General features: G+C 35.3%; 1 long non-coding RNA gene across 1 annotated transcript in view; it reads right to left on the bottom strand.

Moving 5' to 3' along the window:
• LOC138707351 (uncharacterized) overlaps positions 1-19,630 on the bottom strand; it is a 141,141-nt gene that overhangs the window by 7,495 nt on the left and 114,016 nt on the right. The window lies entirely within an intron of this gene.

The raw sequence follows: 19,630 nt of genomic DNA, 5'->3' as shown, positions 1-19,630 counted from the left end.
ATAAAACAGTTATATTACCGGTTGTTCTGTATAGTTGTGAAACTTGGACTCTCACTCTGAGAGAGGAACATAGGTTAAGGGTGTTTGAGAATAAGGTGCTTAGGAAAATATTTGGGGCTAAGCGGGATGAAGTTACAGGAGAATGGAGAAAGTTACACAACACAGAACTGCACACATTGTATTCTTCACCTAACATAATTAGGAACTTAAAATCCAGACGTTTGAGATGGACAGGGCATGTAGCACGTATGGGCGAATCCAGAAATGCATATAGAGTGTTAGTTGGGAGACCGGAGGGAAAAAGACCTTTAGGGAGGCCGAGACATAGATGGGAGGATAATATTAAAATGGATTTGAGGGAGGTGGGGTGTGATGATAGAGACTGGATTAATCTTGCAGAGGATAGGGACCGATGGCGGGCTTATGTGAGGGCGGCAATGAACCTTCGTGTTCCTTAAAAGCCATTTGTAAGTAAGTAAGTAATTAAGACATTTGTTATACTAAAAGTGTAGTTAACTCTAATTTGATAAAAAGTGGAGTTGTACCACTATTAAAATAACCCCTTCAATTAATGTACACATATTATTACCTCTAATAACTAGTTACTATTATAACTGGATATGCTTATGGCTAAACTTCCTCTCCCCATCACTTTTTAAATTTGTTATTTTACGACGCTTTATCAACCAATGCGGTTATCTAGCGTCAGAGTGAGATAAAAGTGATAATGTTAGCGAGATGAATCCAGGGTCCAAAGCCGAAATTTACCCAGCATTTGCTCTTATTGGGTTGAGGGAAAACCCCGGAAAAACCTCAACCAGGCAACTTGTCCCGACCAGGATTTCAATCTGGGACCACTCGTTTTCACAGTCAGACGTAGGCCAGGAGATAATGGGGTAGAGTGGCCAGTTTATTTCCCCCTCCATTGCAGACATCGCCGATTAGCTACATATTACACTAATTAGATTTCAGAGACATACAAACAAGTATTGTTCCTCCTCCGACTAATGGACAGAGATCTAAACTGGAATAGCCGAGTAACTCACATCTGTAAGAAAACATTTTCATTGCCCCAGTCTCTAAATCACTTACGAAACTCTCTGCCTCTTTCCATAAAGAGAAATATTATTCAATCGCTAGTGATGCCCCATTTTGATTACTGCGATTCTCTCTTGACAAAAATAACTGTCAATGTAGTTGAAAGACTACAGCGTGTTCATAATGTGTGTGTCCGCTTCATCTGCAATAATCGTAAATTTGACTATATAACGCCGTCTTTTGAAGTTCTTTCATGGGTCCGCCTAAAAGAACGTAGAATAGCACATTCTTTATCTGTTCTGTTTAGAATATTATTCATTTCTACTCCAAAATATCTGAGAACTCACTTTGAATATCTTACGACGTTACGGAATCAACATCAGGCCTTACTATCCATTCCTCGTCACCGCACCTCTTTCTATTCATCCTCTTTCACAGTGTCAGTTTGTCGCACTATGGAACTCCTTACCTCGTCATGTCAGGAATTGCCGAACGGTTAATCAATTTAAATTAAGAATTAAGAACTCATACTCATACAGGAAATCGATTTGTGAGTGTTAGCCGATTTTTAATGGTTACTCTGTGCGTATATAAATTGTCATTTAGGCCTATCATAAAGTAGAATTAAGATATGAATTGTATATAACTTAATTATGTATCATGTTTAGTTAATATTTCATTATAGCCCATGTAAGTTTGTTAATGTGAATGAAAATTATTTATATATATATGTATGACTTTCCTATTTTTGTCATTGTTTCAATATGTATTTTACTTCTGGTAGTGTGGAAGAGAAGGCCTCATGGCCTTAACTCTGCCAGAATAAAGAAAGAAAGAAACAAAGAATAAAGAAAGAAAGAAAAAAGAAAGAAAGAAATAAAGAAAGAAAGAAATAAAGAAAGAAGGAAAGAAAAAAATAAAGAAATAAAGAAATAAAGAAAGAAAGAAATAAAGAAGTAAATAAAGAAATAAAGAAAGAAAGAAATAAAGAAAGAAAGAAATAAAGAAAGAAAGAAAGAAATAAATAAAGAAAGAAATAAAGAAAGAAATAAAGAAGGAAATAAAGAAAGAAATAAAGAAGGAAATAAAGAAAGAAATAAAGAAAGAAATAAAGAAAGAAATAAAGAAAGAAAGAAAGAAATAAAGAAAGAAAGAAATAAAGAAAGAAATATAGAAATAAAGAAAGAAAGAAAGAAAGAAAGAAAGAAAGAAAGAAATTAAGAAGGAAATAAAGAAAGAAATAAAGAAGGAAATAAAGAAAGAAAGAAAGAAATAAAGAAAGAAATAAAGAAGGAAATAAAGAAGGAAATAAAGAAATAAAGAAAGAAAGAAAGAAATAAAGAAAGAAATAAAGAAATAAAGTAAGAAAGAAATAAATAAATAAAGAAAGAAATTAAGAAATAAAGAAAGAAGGAAATAAAGAAAGAAATAAAGAAGGAAATAAAGAAAGAAATAAAGAAAGAAAGAAATAAAGAAAGAAGTAAAGAAGGAAATAAAGAAAGAAATAAAGAAGGAAATAAAGAAAGAAATAAAGAAAGAAAGAAATAAAGAAATAAAGAAAGAAAGAAATAAAGAAATAAAGAAAGAAATAAATAAAGAAAGAAAGAAATAAAGAAAGAAAGAAAGAAAGAAAGAAATAAAGAAATAAAGAAAGAAATAAAGAAGGAAATAAAGAAAGAAATAAAGAAAGAAAGAAATAAAGAAAGAAATAAAGAAATAAAGAAAGAAATTAAGAAATAAAGAAAGAAGGAAATAAAGAAAGAAATAAAGAAGGAAATAAAGAAAGAAATAAAGAAAGAAAGAAAGAAAGAAAGAAATAAAGAAAGAAAGAAATTAAGAAATAAAGAAAGAAAGAAATAAAGAAGGAAATAAAGAAAGAAATAAAGAAAGAAAGAAATAAAGAAGGAAATAAAGAAGGAAATAAAGAAAGAAATAAAGAAAGAAATAAAGAAAGAAATAAAGAAGGAAATAAAGAAAGAAATAAAGAAGGAAATAAAGAAAGAAATAAAGAAGGAAATAAAGAAAGAAATAAAGAAGGAAATAAAGAAAGAAATAAAGAAAGAAATAAGGAAGGAAATAAAGAAGGAAATAAAGAAGAAATAAAGAAGGAAATAAAGACAGAAATAAAGAAATAAATAAAGAAATAAAGAAAGATATAAAGAAAGAAATAAAGAAGGAAATAAAGAACGAAATAAAGAAAGAAATAAAGAAATAAGGAAATAAATAAAAGAAATAAAGAAATAAAGAGAGAAATAAAGAAGGAAATAAAGAAAGAAATAAAGAAGGTTATAAAGAAAGAAATAAAGAAATAAAGTAGGAAATAAAGAAAGAAATAAGGAAGGAAATAAAGAAAGAAATAAAGAAATAAAGAAATGAAGAAATAAATAAATGAAGAAATAAATAAATAAATAAATAAATAAATAAATAAATAAATAAATAAATAAATAAATAAATAAATAAATATCGTCAAGTGAGATGTACTGCCTGATAATATATAGAGATATCAGACAGAAACTAAATTAGAGGCACTTCATATCTTAATGCCGTCTAATATTTCCTTATCCCTTATCAAAGGCGCTCGAAAACATATTTGCACGAAAACCTCAAACCAGTATTTTACTGCTCAAAGCACTTTCCGTATGGTTGGCATAAACAGGAAGAGAAAGCACTATCGAACGGCGAAATTGAATAAATCTATAAACTGCAAAGTAACGTTTCTGCGAAGAACACTTCTATTTTTACAAAGGAATAAACACGTGACCGGAAATTGGGCTCCATTGTCAAGTGAGCAGGAAGTGAGAACGAAAGGCCCATAAATGAGTCCTCCTTTATGGGAAGCCCACGCGGGGATTCCATCCACATCACATCGCTCCGTCAACCTCCGCGAGCGTGGGGCGGTTTTCTAGGATTTCTCGCAACCGTTACGGATTATAATGCGTTCCCTCGTATGGCTATAAGGTGGAAGTAACTTGGAGACAAACATTGCTTCTATACGTCATTCGACCCACGATTCTGCAAATCTACCGCTACACTACATCGCTGCACATGGTTTTAATGCAAGTTCCTTTTTTAGTAGGTTATTTTCGAGGATATGGAGGGTAGCTATGAATATATTGAATTAGCAGTCGCGGACAGTCGATGAGGGGTGGTCCTCCAGCTTGGGGGTTGGGCGAAGGGCTAACAACCCATCACCGTAAAAAAACAGCTTGTTACGAATCCTTCAAATAAGCCTCGGAATGGGACTGATTCTCTGGCACGACCACAGCAACGGAATAAGGTTTTGAGATTTGGCACTTGGAATGTTACAAGTCTATATAGCTTCGTGGGAGTACAGAAGGTTAGGTTACATGGGAACGGCATATCACAAATAGGAGATTATTTGTTGTATCATGGGGAAGGAAACGATAATCACCAATTAGTAACAGGATTCTTTATTCATAAAAGAATAAAATCAGCAGTAAAAAAGGTCGAATTTATCAGTGATAGGTTATCGTATTTAGTACTTAAGGGTAGATGGTGCGATATCGTAGTTATAAATGCTCATGCCCCTGCAGAAGATTTTATTTTTTATTGGGTTATTTTACGACGCTGTATCAACATCTAGGTTATTTAGCGTCTGAATGAAATTAAGGTAATAATGCCGGTGAAATGAGTCCGGGGTTCAGCACCGAAAGTTACCCAGCATTTGCTCGTATTGGGTTGAGGGAAAACCCCGGAAAAACCTCAACCAGGTAACTTGCCCCGACCGAGATTCGAACCCGGGCCACCTGGTTTCGCGGCCAGACGCGCTGACCGTTACTCCACAGGTGTGGACCCTACAGAAGAAAAAGACGACCATATAAACGATAGCTTCTCTAAGGATCTCCTGACATAATTAGGAACATTAAATCCAGACGTTTGAGATGGGCAGGGCATGTAGCACGTATGGGCGAATCCAGAAATGCATATGGAGTGTTAGCTGGGAGGCCGGAGGGAAAAAGACTTTTAGGGAGGCCGAGACGTAGATGGGAAGATAATATTAAAATGGATTTGAGGGAGATGGGATATGATGATAGAGAATGGATTAATCTTGCTCAGGATAGGGACCAATGGCGGGCTTATGTGAGGGGGCAATGAACCTCCGGGTTCCTTAAAGGCCAGTAAGTAAGTAAGATTATTTTACGACGCTTTATCACCAGCTTAGGTTATTTAGCGTCTGAATGAGATGAAGGTGATAATGCCAGTGAAATGAGTCCGGGGTCCAGCACTGAAAGTTACCCAGCATTTGCTCATATTGGGTTGAGGGAAATCCCCGGAAAAAACCTCAACCAGGTAACTTGCCCCGACCGGGAATCGAACCCTGGCCAGACGCGCTAACCGTTACTCCACAGGTGTGGACTGAAAGTTCTCACACTAGCACTAAGAATAGCAGATCATTACGCCGCCTGCTGGCAACGTCAGTCACATTGCTACCTTGTCACTACCATTTGTTCGAGATGGCTGAAGAGTAAAGAACCTGTAGAAAAAAAAACATGCCTATGCATCCAAACTTTGATGGAATACGCAAGAAAAGATAGGACTGCGAAAGCATGAGCAGCGTTTGAACAGCAGCAAAAAAATACACGTAAACAATAATGATAATAATAAATTGATGTTTTATTGTTAAGACTAGGAAGTTCATACATTTGCATATTTTTTTCTTTTGGCTTGTCATTTTCAATGGAGGAAATGGGAGGAGTAATATTTAAAATGGTACGCAAAAACGGGTCATTTGCAAAGAATTCGGAGCTGAGAAAAGCTGAATATGTGAGCTCTAAACCGATTGACCACTAGTCTCACTTCGAGCTTCGCCATTCCACTGAAAAATTTTTAGATACTTTGAAGGGGAAAGTCGAAAATGGACTTAACCTAACAGCTAACACATGAGAGGGAGAAGCATGAAAGAAATGCAATAGGTAAGGAATGCAGACACACCGACTGGGACTGTACACAGCTAAACAGAATGCTACTATGCGTTGCTTATGTGAACTGTGTATCGTCTCTAGCGAGCGGTACCAGGGCGAGGCGCGGGTGAAATCTATACTCCCCGCTGTACTCAACTGAAACCTACTGCTTTGGTACGAACTTCCCACCTATGGATATGACATTAAAATGTTGACAGAAAATGGACCGTTCATGAACTAGGCTTGACGAAGCCTATATTTTATTTCAATCAATCAGACTAAGTGATTAAGAATGTGGACACATAGTATTTGACTTTAATTTACGCCTATGCTTATAGTCAGCGTTACCAATTTAGCGACTTTTAATTGTTTTTCGGAGACGATTTTTTTAACATCTTTATTGTTGTTCACAGAGATTTAGCAATTTTTCAAGATCCTCTAGCGACAAAAATGAAACTTGTATCCGATGATAATGAGGAATCTAGCGACTTTTGAAAAACGGTTTTGCGACTTTTCGTACACTTGCTCTTTAAACAGTAATAACCTGTTTTAAAATTATTGTAGCTCTTTCTGTACTTAATACCTGAGAAATGAGGAGATACAAATAATATAATATTTTTTTTGCTACATCACGTATAAAGTATAGGATAAAATTTTACGTAATTTTAATTAACTTACCCGGCATATCGAAAATCTCAAGCGAAGTTTTCATCCAGCAATCTTCTTTTTGTTTCATTGTCACGCCATTAGTTCACTTATTTCCTATTAACCCTTTACAGCAGCGTTTCTCAAACGTTTTTGAAGTGGGGACCACTTTTTGAAGTCAGAACAGTTCCGCGGACCACCTTAATCTTATGCCCTTCGAAAGCAAATTTATCATTTTCGTAGCATATTTTAATACCAGTATACTTATATTTTAAAATTGAATTAAAATTCGGTACTTTGGTTCTCTGCTATGATTTCGGGTGGTCCCTGGCTGGGTTACAGACGCGACGCCAGATGTGCAGGGAAAAGATGTCGAGAAACACCACGTTCATAGTGCTTTAAATCCCTCTTTTGTTGCCGAGAGTAGAGTGGGAAGTCGATAGACGTGTAGGGTAATACATTTTATAAAATATTAGTACTGGGAGAAAAGTGAAATTCGATTGCCATGTGTCATTTCCAAACTCTGAGATTTTAAGCTATAGTGTGATACGCAATTCGTTCGAATTTTATTTTTTTATTCTGTCTTTTTGAAGGACCACAAGGGCAGACCTCGAGGACCACAGGTGGTCCGCGGACCATAGTTTGAGAAACGCTGCTTTATAGTATTTCTCAACAAGATCGAGTAAAAATGAATTTCCATATGCGCTGAAATTTGGTGCTCTCTCTCTCTCTTCATTTCTTTCCTTTCCATAACTATTTATTTCAAGGAATTATAAATAGAAGAAAGGCAGATTTAATTTGGGAAGAAGTGTTAAAGCATATAGGGAAATAGCATATCTAACGTTAGTGCGACCGTTAATGGAATACGGAACTACATGTTGGGATCCCTATAGAATATACCAGATAAATTCCTTAGAAAGAATCCAGTATAGGGCAGCGAAATTTGTTAAAGGTAAAAGAGAAGATGGAAACGATACGATAAAAGAACTTAAATGGGAAACTTTGGAAAACAGACGTAGGAAAACTAGAATAACATCATTGTATAAAGCATATCTAGGTCAGAAAGCATGGGTAGACATAACGGCTCGGTTAGAAAAGCCAACGTACTATGGTAGGAACGATCATGATTTTAAAATCAAATGTAGGAAACAGAAAACGGACGTAGGTAAATTCTCATTTTTAAATAGAACTATAAATGATTGGAATGACCTACCTGCAGCGGTCTTTGAGGGCTGTCCTTCCTTAAGGAGATTCAAGAATAATTTAAAAAGTTATATATAAAGTGAAAATTAAAATTAAGGTGACATTCAACATTTAATTTTTTTAAGGTGACATGTATTTATCTAGGCTGACGAGTTTACTTCCTTGGTTTGAATTGTAAATTATTTAAAAATAGCGTGTAAGAGGGCCTTAGACTAGAAATGTTGTTTAAATGTAGTTCTGTTTATAAGTATGCATAAGGATGTAATTATTTGACTTATTTGAACTGTTGTATCAGTGAAGCGAGGTGAGTCAGTGAAGTTATGGTTTTACAGTGCAGTGAACAGTTCCGATCAGTGATAATTTATAGCGTCAATGAAATGTGTTCTATAGTGTCAGTGAAATGAGTTACAGAGTGTCAGTGAAATGTCTGCTAAAGTGTCGGTGAAATGCGTCATAGTGCCACTACAGGGAATGAGATGAGAGTAAAGTGAAAGACTATTGAAACTTATGTAGGACCTATAGATAATTATGTAGGTTGTATTGTAAAATTAGGTATTTTATTTTATGTTTTATTATTATTGTGTTAAATTGTATTGTGTATTATTATTGTATTGTGTGTAAAATTGTATATGTGCTGTAAAATTGTATTATGTATTGTAAATTTTATTGTGTATTGGTTATCATTTTATTGTGTATTGTTAATATTGTATATACCACTGCCACCGGGTGCTTGCCCACTTGCAGTGTAAATAAATACATACATGCATATGTATAAAAGAAGTGGATTGAAACTGAAAGTATAATTAGAAATATATCCAAAATTATTATAACGTTCATAAAGATGAATATCGTGTTTTGCAATATCTACGTAACATACACATTTCTCCTGTAAATTTTAATTGATTAATTTGTTTTCAAGTTTCGTAATTCAATACCTTTATTAGATTACGAAAGGTCACATTAGGAAAACAGAATTGTGATTTCCAATTTTGGGATATTCGATTTTTCGGAAGAATGAACTTCAGGAATAATGGATTAGGAAAATTAATCGAGAATCAAGTACCACTATCTTCTTTTTTCTAAGATTACTTTCACTATAGAATAAATTAAACTAGAAATATTTGTCTGCAGGAACTTATTTTACAGGTTTCCTGTAGTGGACCATGATATGTTCGTGAAACACACGTTGAAGGGTGGCTGAAGTTCAGCCCGTGAAATTTGTTGAAGTTAAAAGCACCTCCTGTCTTCTAAACACATTGATTTATTGGCTGTGAGTCCAGTGTTCTATTCAGGGGGATTACATTATTTATCAGGTGATAATTTAGGCATTTAATTTCCCGCAGAATGGGGTATGCGGTAACGCATGGGTTGAGGCCATTGTCTGGGCACACAACAAGAACACAAATTTGATAACACAGGATAGCCTGCTGAAGTACAAAACTGAATAGCGTTGCAGGAACATACATCTAGGAAACTGCTTTATTAACCAGCTCAACGGCCTAATGGCTAATTTGCTGGTCTTCCAATTCTCAGACAAAATATCGATATCCGGTCCCTTCAAAACCACTTGCGATGATATAACAGGTTTGCATTAACCTTCACATTAACTCAGCTATGTCAATTGATGCCCATAGAAGCAAGCGCGCGCTTTAGAGCTCAGGAGAGACTGAGCGCTTTACAGCGGAAAGGAAAGAGACAGACGAAAGAAGTGGTATATGCCGCTTGGTCGAGCTATATTCAGGGATGGCCAGCACTGATTCAATAGATAAAGGGAAGAGAACTTATTAAAAATGTATCCACGGTAATTTTTAGATCTATCTGAGAAGTTTAAGTGCATTATAAGAATGAAAGTTTTAAATTTTAATGCTTATTTTTCACATGCTTGATTTTTTTTATTAAAAAAATATTTTCTCAAATTTTTCTATAGAAAAGTGAAAGTTTTAGATATAGGCCTATTTATTTAGTAGCCTTACAGAATGTTTTCGTAAATCTAATAAACCGTAAATACGTGTTACTGAGGATAGTGTATTGAAAATTTTGAAAATATTCGCATGAAAATTGTTTGTAAGGAAATGAATTAATTAACAAAGCAACTACTGTTACATCATAAGCAAAAGAAACGTGCCCATGTGTTGTAAAAATGTCAGCTCTATAGCTTCAGCAGATTTCGAGAAAATAATTTAATATTCTGACGATAGGAAGTTGCTCACCAATATCACCTTAAAAGCATAATCCGATAAGAGTTTTGTTATGGAATATTAGTTACACTTAAAACATATACAGCATCTATGTAACTTTGCTTTGTGCTTTAATATTATTTTGATTAGTTTATTGATTACTTTTATAAGACTAAAGATACCATCAATATCAATTCCAACTTATCATGTCATACTCAGTCTCTTTTCTGGGGATATCACTTTCTTTATGAATGATGTGTTTCATCCATTTAGTACAATATAATTGTACTACTATGGAATTTATGTGAATATTCCTTCTTAACTCTTTATTATGTTATTAACATTTAAAACACAACTGCAATATTAAGAAATTGATATTAGTACTTTTGTTTTGCAGACAATATAGATAATATCAAACAGAAAGAAGCCATATAAAAATAACGACATAAAATTTAACGTTCCGTTTGAAGTTTGTACACTACTGTTTTCTTAATTCAACAGTCTGAATATTTATACAACCCTTCCTCTTTCCATACTTAGCGCTTGATGCCCGCGCACGACGTCAAGGTCAGAAAAATGCGCTTGCTTTGACATCACTGCATTTACTCCTCGTGCATTAACAAACCCCTGCGTCCCTACTTTTATTACTTCCAGTTACTATCCCTTTATGATCAAATTTTACTTATGCTGGTGCCTTAAATAATATAACAATTTAGAGTTAAATTTTACATATATCATATTAAATCAGGAACTTTCCAGTGGGTATTCCCAGTGAGGTAAATATGATGTGAAGGTTGTGCTTCTGAATCTGGTTATTTTTATTCTCGTCGGACTTCAAGATCGGCTTTGGAGACCACTTACGCCAACTTATGACTTCACAAAGCATTTCCTCTGTCGAGAACAGAAGCTTACAGCATTCGTAAGAGCACTTGGGGGAGAACAATGCTGAGTTCCGAAGAACATGAGCCAGTGAAATGTCAAATCAACGTAAATCAAACTATTGCACCTAATAAAATTGTACATATTTACAGTACATCGTCTCATGTTAAAGTTATTTGTTACTATTAGATGAGTGTCGAGAACTTAAATGTACTCGTACTTTGTAGACAACGATTTCTGTAAGTATATCCTTTAACATTAGCAAGAGGTTTAAGTGATGTCAAATCATGCGCATTTTTCTGACCTTGACGTCGTGCGCGGGCATCAAGCGCTAGGTATGCTAGAAGGAATAAGCAGCCTGTTGGATTAAGAAAATAGTAGTGCACAAACTTCAAACGGAACGTGAAATTTTATGTCGTTATTTTTATATGGCTTTATTCTGTTTGTTATTTTCTATATTGTCTGTAAAACAAAAGTACTAACACATATTTCTTAGCCTAATATTGCAGTTGTGTTTTAAACGCTAATAATATAATAAAGAGTAAAGAAGGAATATTCACACGAATTCCATAATAACTACAACTATACTGTACTAAGTGAATTGGACACATTATTCAAAAAGAAAGTGTTATCCCAAAGAAAGACACTGAATATGACATGATAAGTTGAAATTGATATTGATGGTATCTTTAGCCTTATAAAAGTAATCAAAACAATATTATAGTACAAAGCAAAGTTATCTAGGTATATGTTTTAACTGTAAATAATATTACATAATAAAACTCTTATAGCATTATGCTTTTAGGTGATATTGGTGCGCAACTTTCTGTTATCAGAATATTAAATTATCTCGAAATCTGCTGAAGATATAGAGCTGACGTTTTACCAACACATCGGCACATATCTTTTGTTTGTAATCTAACAGTATTTGCTTTGTTAATCCATTTCCTTACAAACATTTATCATGCGAATATTTTCAAACATTTTAATACATTATCTTCAGTAATACGTATTTACGATATATTAGATTTACGAAAGTATTGCTTTAGTATCTGTAAGGCTACTAAACAAACATATCTGAAAATTTCACTTTTCTGTAAAAACGTTGAGAAAATATTCCTTTTGAATAAAAAAGCAAACTCGTGAAAAATGAGCATTAAAATTAAAACTTACGTTCTTATAATGCACTTATACTTCCAAGACAAATCTAAAAATTAACATGGATACAGTTTTAATAAGTTCTCTTCCCTTTATCTATTGAATCAATGCTGGCCATCGACCAAGCGGCATATACTACCTCTTTCGTCTGTCTCTTTTATTTCCGCTGTAAAGCGCTCAGGCTCTCCTGGGCTCTAAAGAGCGCGCTTGCTCCTATGGGCATCAGTTGACATGACTGCGATAGCATATGAAAAGTGCTTTTAACACTAGTGCGAAAAGTACTTTCAGCATTAACATTCAACTGTTTGCGCCGATCTTCAATTATTGTTTCCTACCAGACGAGGCACGGAAGAAATTTCAACAGATCGATAAAGCGGTTCAAAGAATGTCAGGCTTACTTTTAAAAATGACTGTTTTGGTTGAGAAATGCAAACACACAAAATCGTTCAAGAACTATTTTATTGGTAATTCTAATAGCCATCATAAGGAAGACAAAACAAAAACTCAACAAACACAAAAACACACAAAACACAACACAAACACAAGAACACAAGAAATACATCACACTAACATAAGAAAACAAAAACACACACAAGATCGCATCCTCATTCAGAAAACAGAAATAAAACATAGCATACAGAACAGAAAACACACTACAAAGACATCTCAACACGCAAACAACACAAACAAATAAATACACCACACAGGCGTATACAAACTCACATGCAATAGTTGCGACAGTTTCTACATTGGACAGACAGGCAGATCATTCCAAACTCGATACAAAGAACACATTAAAGCAATAACCAGAGGAGACAATACATTACATATGCCGAACACATAACTAATGCTAACCACACATACAATAACATAAATACAGACATGGAAATCCTACACATACAACAAAAAACCAAAAACTCAACACACTAGAACAATATGAAATATACAGACACACTAAAACACACCCCAGTCAAATTCTCAACACACAAAACAATTTCAGAAGACACAAAATATTTGACACAACTCTTCATCATACGAACGCACCCATACAACAGGCAGCGAAGTTGAGATAGCGCCGAAATCTAGTAGGCTCTGAGGATGGTGTCGAATAGCACCGAAACAGCTGTAAGCCGCATATGCTTACATAATTAACACGAGTAAGGTGGCCATTTAATCAATTATTTATATTTTATTGGTACCTATGTGAAAAAATCAAGTAAATGAAATCGAGTTAACAGAAATTATCCATTTTCATTCTCTCGTAAGAATGATTTGCTCAGCCTGCAAACGCTCGAGAAATAAAATATATTTAACAGCGTGTAGCTAATAACTATCATTTCTACTTCAATTTATAATTGAAATTGAACAATAAAGATAACTAAAATACTGGTATATCTAGTTCTAGCACGATAAGGAAAACGAAATTATTAATTATAATTCTGGCTTACGCCTCACTGAAAAAAAAAAAAAATGTTACGTATTATTTAACGACGCTCACAACTGCCGAGGTTATATATGCCGGAAATTTGTCCTGCAAGAGTTTTTACATGCCAGTAAATCTACTGACATGAGCCTGTCGCATTTAAGCACACTTAAATGCCATCGACCTGGCTAGGAGTCGAACACGCAATCTTGGGCATAGAAGGCCAGCGCTATACCAACTGCGCCAACCAGGCCGATCCTAACTGAATGTTTTTAAGATACGTTAATCGCAAAAAAAGATTGGGTTAAACATCAAAACAATGTTTAATTTACTTGGTTCATTAAATAAAAATGATTACATCACACAATTCTCAGTTAAAAGAAAAAAAAAACATGACGATCGTAACATACAGAGCGTTTGCTTACATAATGTAGGTCGACCGGGCCGTACTCGACCGGCACGAAGGCCGTGCAACATGCGGCAAACCGTCTCCCGCACCTTCGGCAATCCAGTCTCACTGTAGAAGTGGTTTTATTGCCGTTACATTGCTTATTATTCTTCTTATTGTGTTTCAATCGTGAGGTGTTCAATTTGGAGTGGTTGTGTTGACGTTAGGTTGCGTGTTATTCTTCTGATTTTGTTAGTGAAGTGTTTAATTCAGGAGTGTTGTATTGACGTTAGACTGTGTGTTATTCTTCTAATTGTCAGTGAAGTGTTCAACTTAGGAGTGTTGTGTTGACGTTAGATTGGTCCACACCTGTGGAGTAACGGTTAGCGCGACAGGCCATGAAACCAGGTGGCCCGGGTTCGATTCCCGGTCGGGACAAGTTACCTGGTTGACGTTTTTCCCGGGGTTTTCCCTCATCCCAATATGAGCAAATGCTGGGTAACTTTCGGTGCTGGACCCAGGAATCATTTCACCGGCATTATCACCTTCATCTCATTCAGACGCTAAATAACCTAAGATGTTCAGCTACCTTCGGATGGATATTTTGACAAAGGGCATCTCCGTAAATATAATACAATATAGGATACGTCCTTCCCATTCTTTCTGGCCGCCTAAGCCGCATTACCAAAGAAAAAAATTATTAAGGGGGATTTGTACGTAGTCTAACTTACAATATTATTGCTTTTAGCTTCCTGAAGCAAGAACACTAGTTTAGCCATCGGCGTGGCTCAGTCGGTTAAGGCGCCGGTCTGAAGTTGCGCTCGGGCGCGGGTTCGATCCCCGCTTAGGCTGATTACCTGGTTGGGTTTTTTCCGAGGTTTTCCCCAACCGTAAGATGAATGCCAGGTAATCTATGGCGAATCCTCGGCCTCATCTCGCCAAATACCATCTCGCTATCACCAATCTCATCGACGCTAAATAACCTCGTAGTTGATACAGCGTCGTTAAATAACCAACTAAAAAAACACCAGTTTACACTAATAGCTGTGTCACTCGTAGCTGAGTTTACCGCTTCAAACGGTATTCAGATTTCGTGCTACAGAGAGTTCACAAAACAATTTTGTTTCCTCCACCACACGATAATTTTTAAGTAGTTCGATTAATCGATTAAATATATTTCATACATTAATCGGATTTTGAAATTAATCTTTAAATCGATAGCTCTACATTTTTACCAAGTGTAATAGCTGTTGTAAAACAAATCGGAGTTTCTCCAAAGTAGTTTCTGATGATAATATGCTTGATTGCAGCATCTAAGAAGAAACTGTAAAAAAAATAAAACTACATTGTCAATGTGTCTTCAGAAATTATTATTTAGATCAATTTCTCTGAGATTGTCATCAATTGTAAGGCAAACATCAGATACTTCATTGGCAGATTCTAGGATTCATCTTGTCAGAATACCATGTCGCTAATATCAATGTCATCGACTCAAATCAATTGTGACCACCAGTGTATCTCAAGCAGTAGTGGGTTTACCTGCCGGTCCGGAGTTGCATTCGGGCATGAGTTCGATAACCGCTCGGGCTGACTACCTGGTTGGGTTTTCCCCAAACGTAAGGCAAATGTCAGGTAGTCTATGGCGAATCTTTGGTTTCATTTATCCAAATAGCATCTCGCTATCACCAATACCATAGACCAGTGATGTCAAAGCAAGCGCATTTTTCTGACCTTGACGTCGTGCGTGGGCAGCAAGCGCTAAGTATGGAAAGAGGAAGGGTTGTGTATATGAATAAGCAACCTGTTGGATTAAGAAAACAGTGGTGCACAAACTTCAAACGGAACGTAAAATTTTATGTCGTTATTTTTATATGGCTTCTTTCTGTTTAATATTATCTATATTGTCTGTAAAACAAAAGTACTAACACTGATTTCTTAATATTGCACTTGTGTTTTAAATCTTAATAACATAATAGAGAGTTAAGAAGGGATATTCACTTAAATTCCATAGTAGTATAATAATATAATGTATTAAGTGGATGAAATACATCATTCATAAAGAGAGTGATATTCCAAAGAAAGAGACTGAGTATGACATGATAAGTTGGAATTTATAGTGATGGTATCTTTAGCCTTACAAAAGTAATCAATAAACAAATCAAAACAATATTACAGTACAAAGCAAAGTTACCTAGGTACTGTATCTGTTTTAAGTGTAAATAATATTACATAACAAAACTCTTATCGCATTATGCTTTTAAGGTGATATTGGTGAGCAACTTAATATCATCAGAATATTGAATTATTTTCTCGAAATCTGCTGAAGCTATAGAGCTGACATTTTTACAACACACGGGCACGTATCTTTTGCTTATGATGTAACAGTAGTTGCTTTGTTAATTCATTTCCCTACAAACAGTTTCCATGCGAATATTTTCAAAATTTTCAATACACTATCTTCAGTAATACGTATATACGGTATATTAGATTTACGAAAATATTCTGTAAGGCTACAAAATAAATAGGCCTATACCTGAAAGTTTCACTTTTCTATACGAAAAGTTGAGAAAATATTTATTTTGAATAAAAGAATCAAACTTGTGAAAAATGAGCATTAAAATTAAAACTTACATTCTTATAATGCACTTATACTTCTCAGGCAAATCTAAAAATTAACATGGATACAGTTTTAATAAGTTCTCTTCCTTTATCTATTGAATCAGTGCTGACCATCCCTGAATATACCTCGACCAAGCGGCATATACTACCTCTTTCGTATGTCTCTTTCCTTTCCGCTGTAAAGCGCTCAGGCTCTCCTGGGCTCTAAAGCGCGCGCTTGCTCTTGTGTGCATAAATTGGAATAGAAGGATGAATATTGAAGCTGTGTAAGCACAGACATTACTCGTGTCTTCAGTGGATGTGCACAATGTAGAACGCATGTATATTCTTTTATCATGGATGGGGAGACAGCTTCATTTTGTAGCCCAGCAGGTGAGATGGATTTAATGTCAAGGGGCAGAGTGAACTGTTTAACCAATTTTTTTAAATTTCTGTGATACCTCCAAGCGAACTTCTCTTAGCCAATAGAATAAATATAATGTTATGCATTAGATTAGAGTATTGACAACATATTACATCCACAATATTTCGGATTCCTAGCTACAGCGATAGCTTTTACAGCTACGTGCAATTATTTTATTCCCAAGACGTCAACGATTTTATTTATATTATCTGCTTTCGAAGAAAAAGTTTTATACAAATAATAACGGTATGTGGAACACAAATTCTTCGAACTACAGAGTGATTTATATAGAACTGACACATTTCTTTCTTTAATTATTCCGTTGGAAATTCATTCAATGACCCAATTTTGGCACCAAATTAAGCAGAATGTTCTGAAGTTTCGATTCCTTGTCACTATATGCGTAGATGTTTATGTTTTATTCCTGTTGTTGGCAACTGTTTTCGACATTTTGTGTCAACGTGAAAATGCAGTACACATTAAATCAACGACTCTTCCTTGTGAAGCAATACTGGATTACGAATTCAATTACAGCTACTCAAAGGACATACCAGAGAGAATTTGGTATTCGCAATCCTCCCAAAAGAAACACAATACTGGGACTGGCAAACAAATTGGAAACAACTGGATCTCTGGTGAGTGAAAAGGGCAAGCATCGTTCATCTAGGCTTCCCACGGTTGTTGTTGACGTAAGAGCACGACTGGAGCAGTCACCCAAAAAATCATTAAGACGTTTGTCGCAGAAGACAGGGTACACCTACTCAATGTGTCAGAGAGCCTAAAGCCATATAGGGTTAATGTTGTTCATCAGTTACAGGAACCAGATAAGGATAAAAGATTGAATTATTGTCGTTGGTTTCAGACGTTCATTGTGCAAAATCCTGCCATATTGTCCATCACATGGTTCACAGATGAAGCATGGTTCCATTTATCCGGTTATGTGACGACCGAATAATTTCCAGGAACGTGTGACCACCGAGATCTCCGGATTTGACAACGCCGGACTTCTTTCTATGGGGTTACTTAAAAGACAGGGTTTACGCCACACGTCCCCAGACATTGGACGATCTGAAGCACAACATCACACAGGAGATTCAAGCTATTGACAACAGAGTGCTCCAACGAGTGGCCAGTAACATGGAACGACGTGTTGAGTTGTACCTTATGCAGGATGGAGGACATTTTCAACATTTGCTATAGAGGTAAATAATCTCCCAAAATTCCTCTACATATTAGGTATAATAAGTTGTCGCTAGCACAATTCGTTTTGAAACAATTAATGAAAGAAATGTGTCAGTTCTATATAAATCACTCTGTATAAATTTAATATGGAGGAGTAATACATTTGAATTGCGATATTAATTAATAATAATTAAAATTACGCAGTTCATAATAAAATTTTAGACCTCTAACCAGGGTTAGGATATTTATGTGCGTACCTTTTTCTTGTAGGGTAAATTCTGTTGTGTTCGGGAAAAGTGGCATAAAAAATGTTAATTTTACAGGAGAAGGAAAAAAAATTGTCTTCACACTGGTTTATGTCGATTTGATTTTCTTATGTATGAATTATAGTAATAGGAGAAGTACTTATTTCTCTTTTCGCAAGCGAGGAGATGTTCCGTAAGTTGTAAATAAATTAATACAAATGCTTGTGGAAACTGACTTATGCAATTTTTCCCAAGCACTGCAGAATTAAAGGTCTCTGAAAGAAACCGGTGTGTAAATTGTTGCCTCCAGATGAGAATGGAGGTACTTTTTGCACCTTTTTACCTTTTTTTGGGTCCTTATCCTTTTTTGCTTCACTCTGCCAATAATCCTCCTTTTCCCTTTTTACTGATACTTTTTCATACTTTCCACAGCATATTTTACCATTTAAATTACTTTTCAATTTCACTGCATTGCAATTTGTAATACACATCATGGTAGTGAAATCGGGACTGAAGGAAAAGCACATTTGCAACAATGGAAAGTTCCTCTTGTTGACCATTGTTAAGTAAGTTGCCTCCGCTAGATCTGTGAAGTAACGTGTTTATACTTACTTATGGCTTTTAATGAAACCGGAGGTTCATTCCCACCCTCACATTAGTTCGTCATCTGGCCCTCTACTAAGCAAGATTAATCCAGTCTCTACTATAATATTACACCTCCCTCAAATCCATTTTAATATTATCCTTCCATCTACGTTTCGGCCTCCCCAACTAACACTGTATTTCTGCGTTAGCTCTTATTTTGGGGTTTCGTAACAATCTGTTTTTTTTTAGAGTGATAGGTTGTTAGCCCTTCGCCCAACCCCAAGCTGGAGGATCACCCCTTGTCGGCTGTCCGCGACTGATTATTCAATATGTTCGCAGCTACCCTCCATATCTGGAGGCCGTCTCCTCTATCCGTAACCTGAGGACGCGCCATGCCGTGGTGATAGGGACCCACAATAGATGTGTTTATAATAATAATTGTTTATAACGAACTTTTAAAAATGTAATTGGAATCAATAGTCTTCTGTTAGTGAATGTAAATTTGTTGTTTAACGAGTTTAATACAAGATTTCGTCATGTTGTAAGTCCAAAATCCAGATCCTGACTCAGAAATTCGAGTAGGGTTTCAGTGAAAGTGATAGAACTGTGAACCATGAGAACTAGAAGGACAATTTTTTGTGAGTTCTTTAGTTATATTAGTATATAACTATAGCACAAATTTAAAAAATATAGATTTTATAGTTTAGAATTTCGTAATTTCACTCATGGGTACCCTTAATGTTCACAATCTAAGGTTTACATT

Source organism: Periplaneta americana, chromosome 10 (assembly GCF_040183065.1).
Source record: "Periplaneta americana isolate PAMFEO1 chromosome 10, P.americana_PAMFEO1_priV1, whole genome shotgun sequence".
Taxonomy (NCBI): Eukaryota; Metazoa; Arthropoda; class Insecta; order Blattodea; family Blattidae; genus Periplaneta; species Periplaneta americana.
Note: the sequence above shows the minus strand (reverse complement) of the source record. Positions and strands in the feature narration are given on the sequence as shown.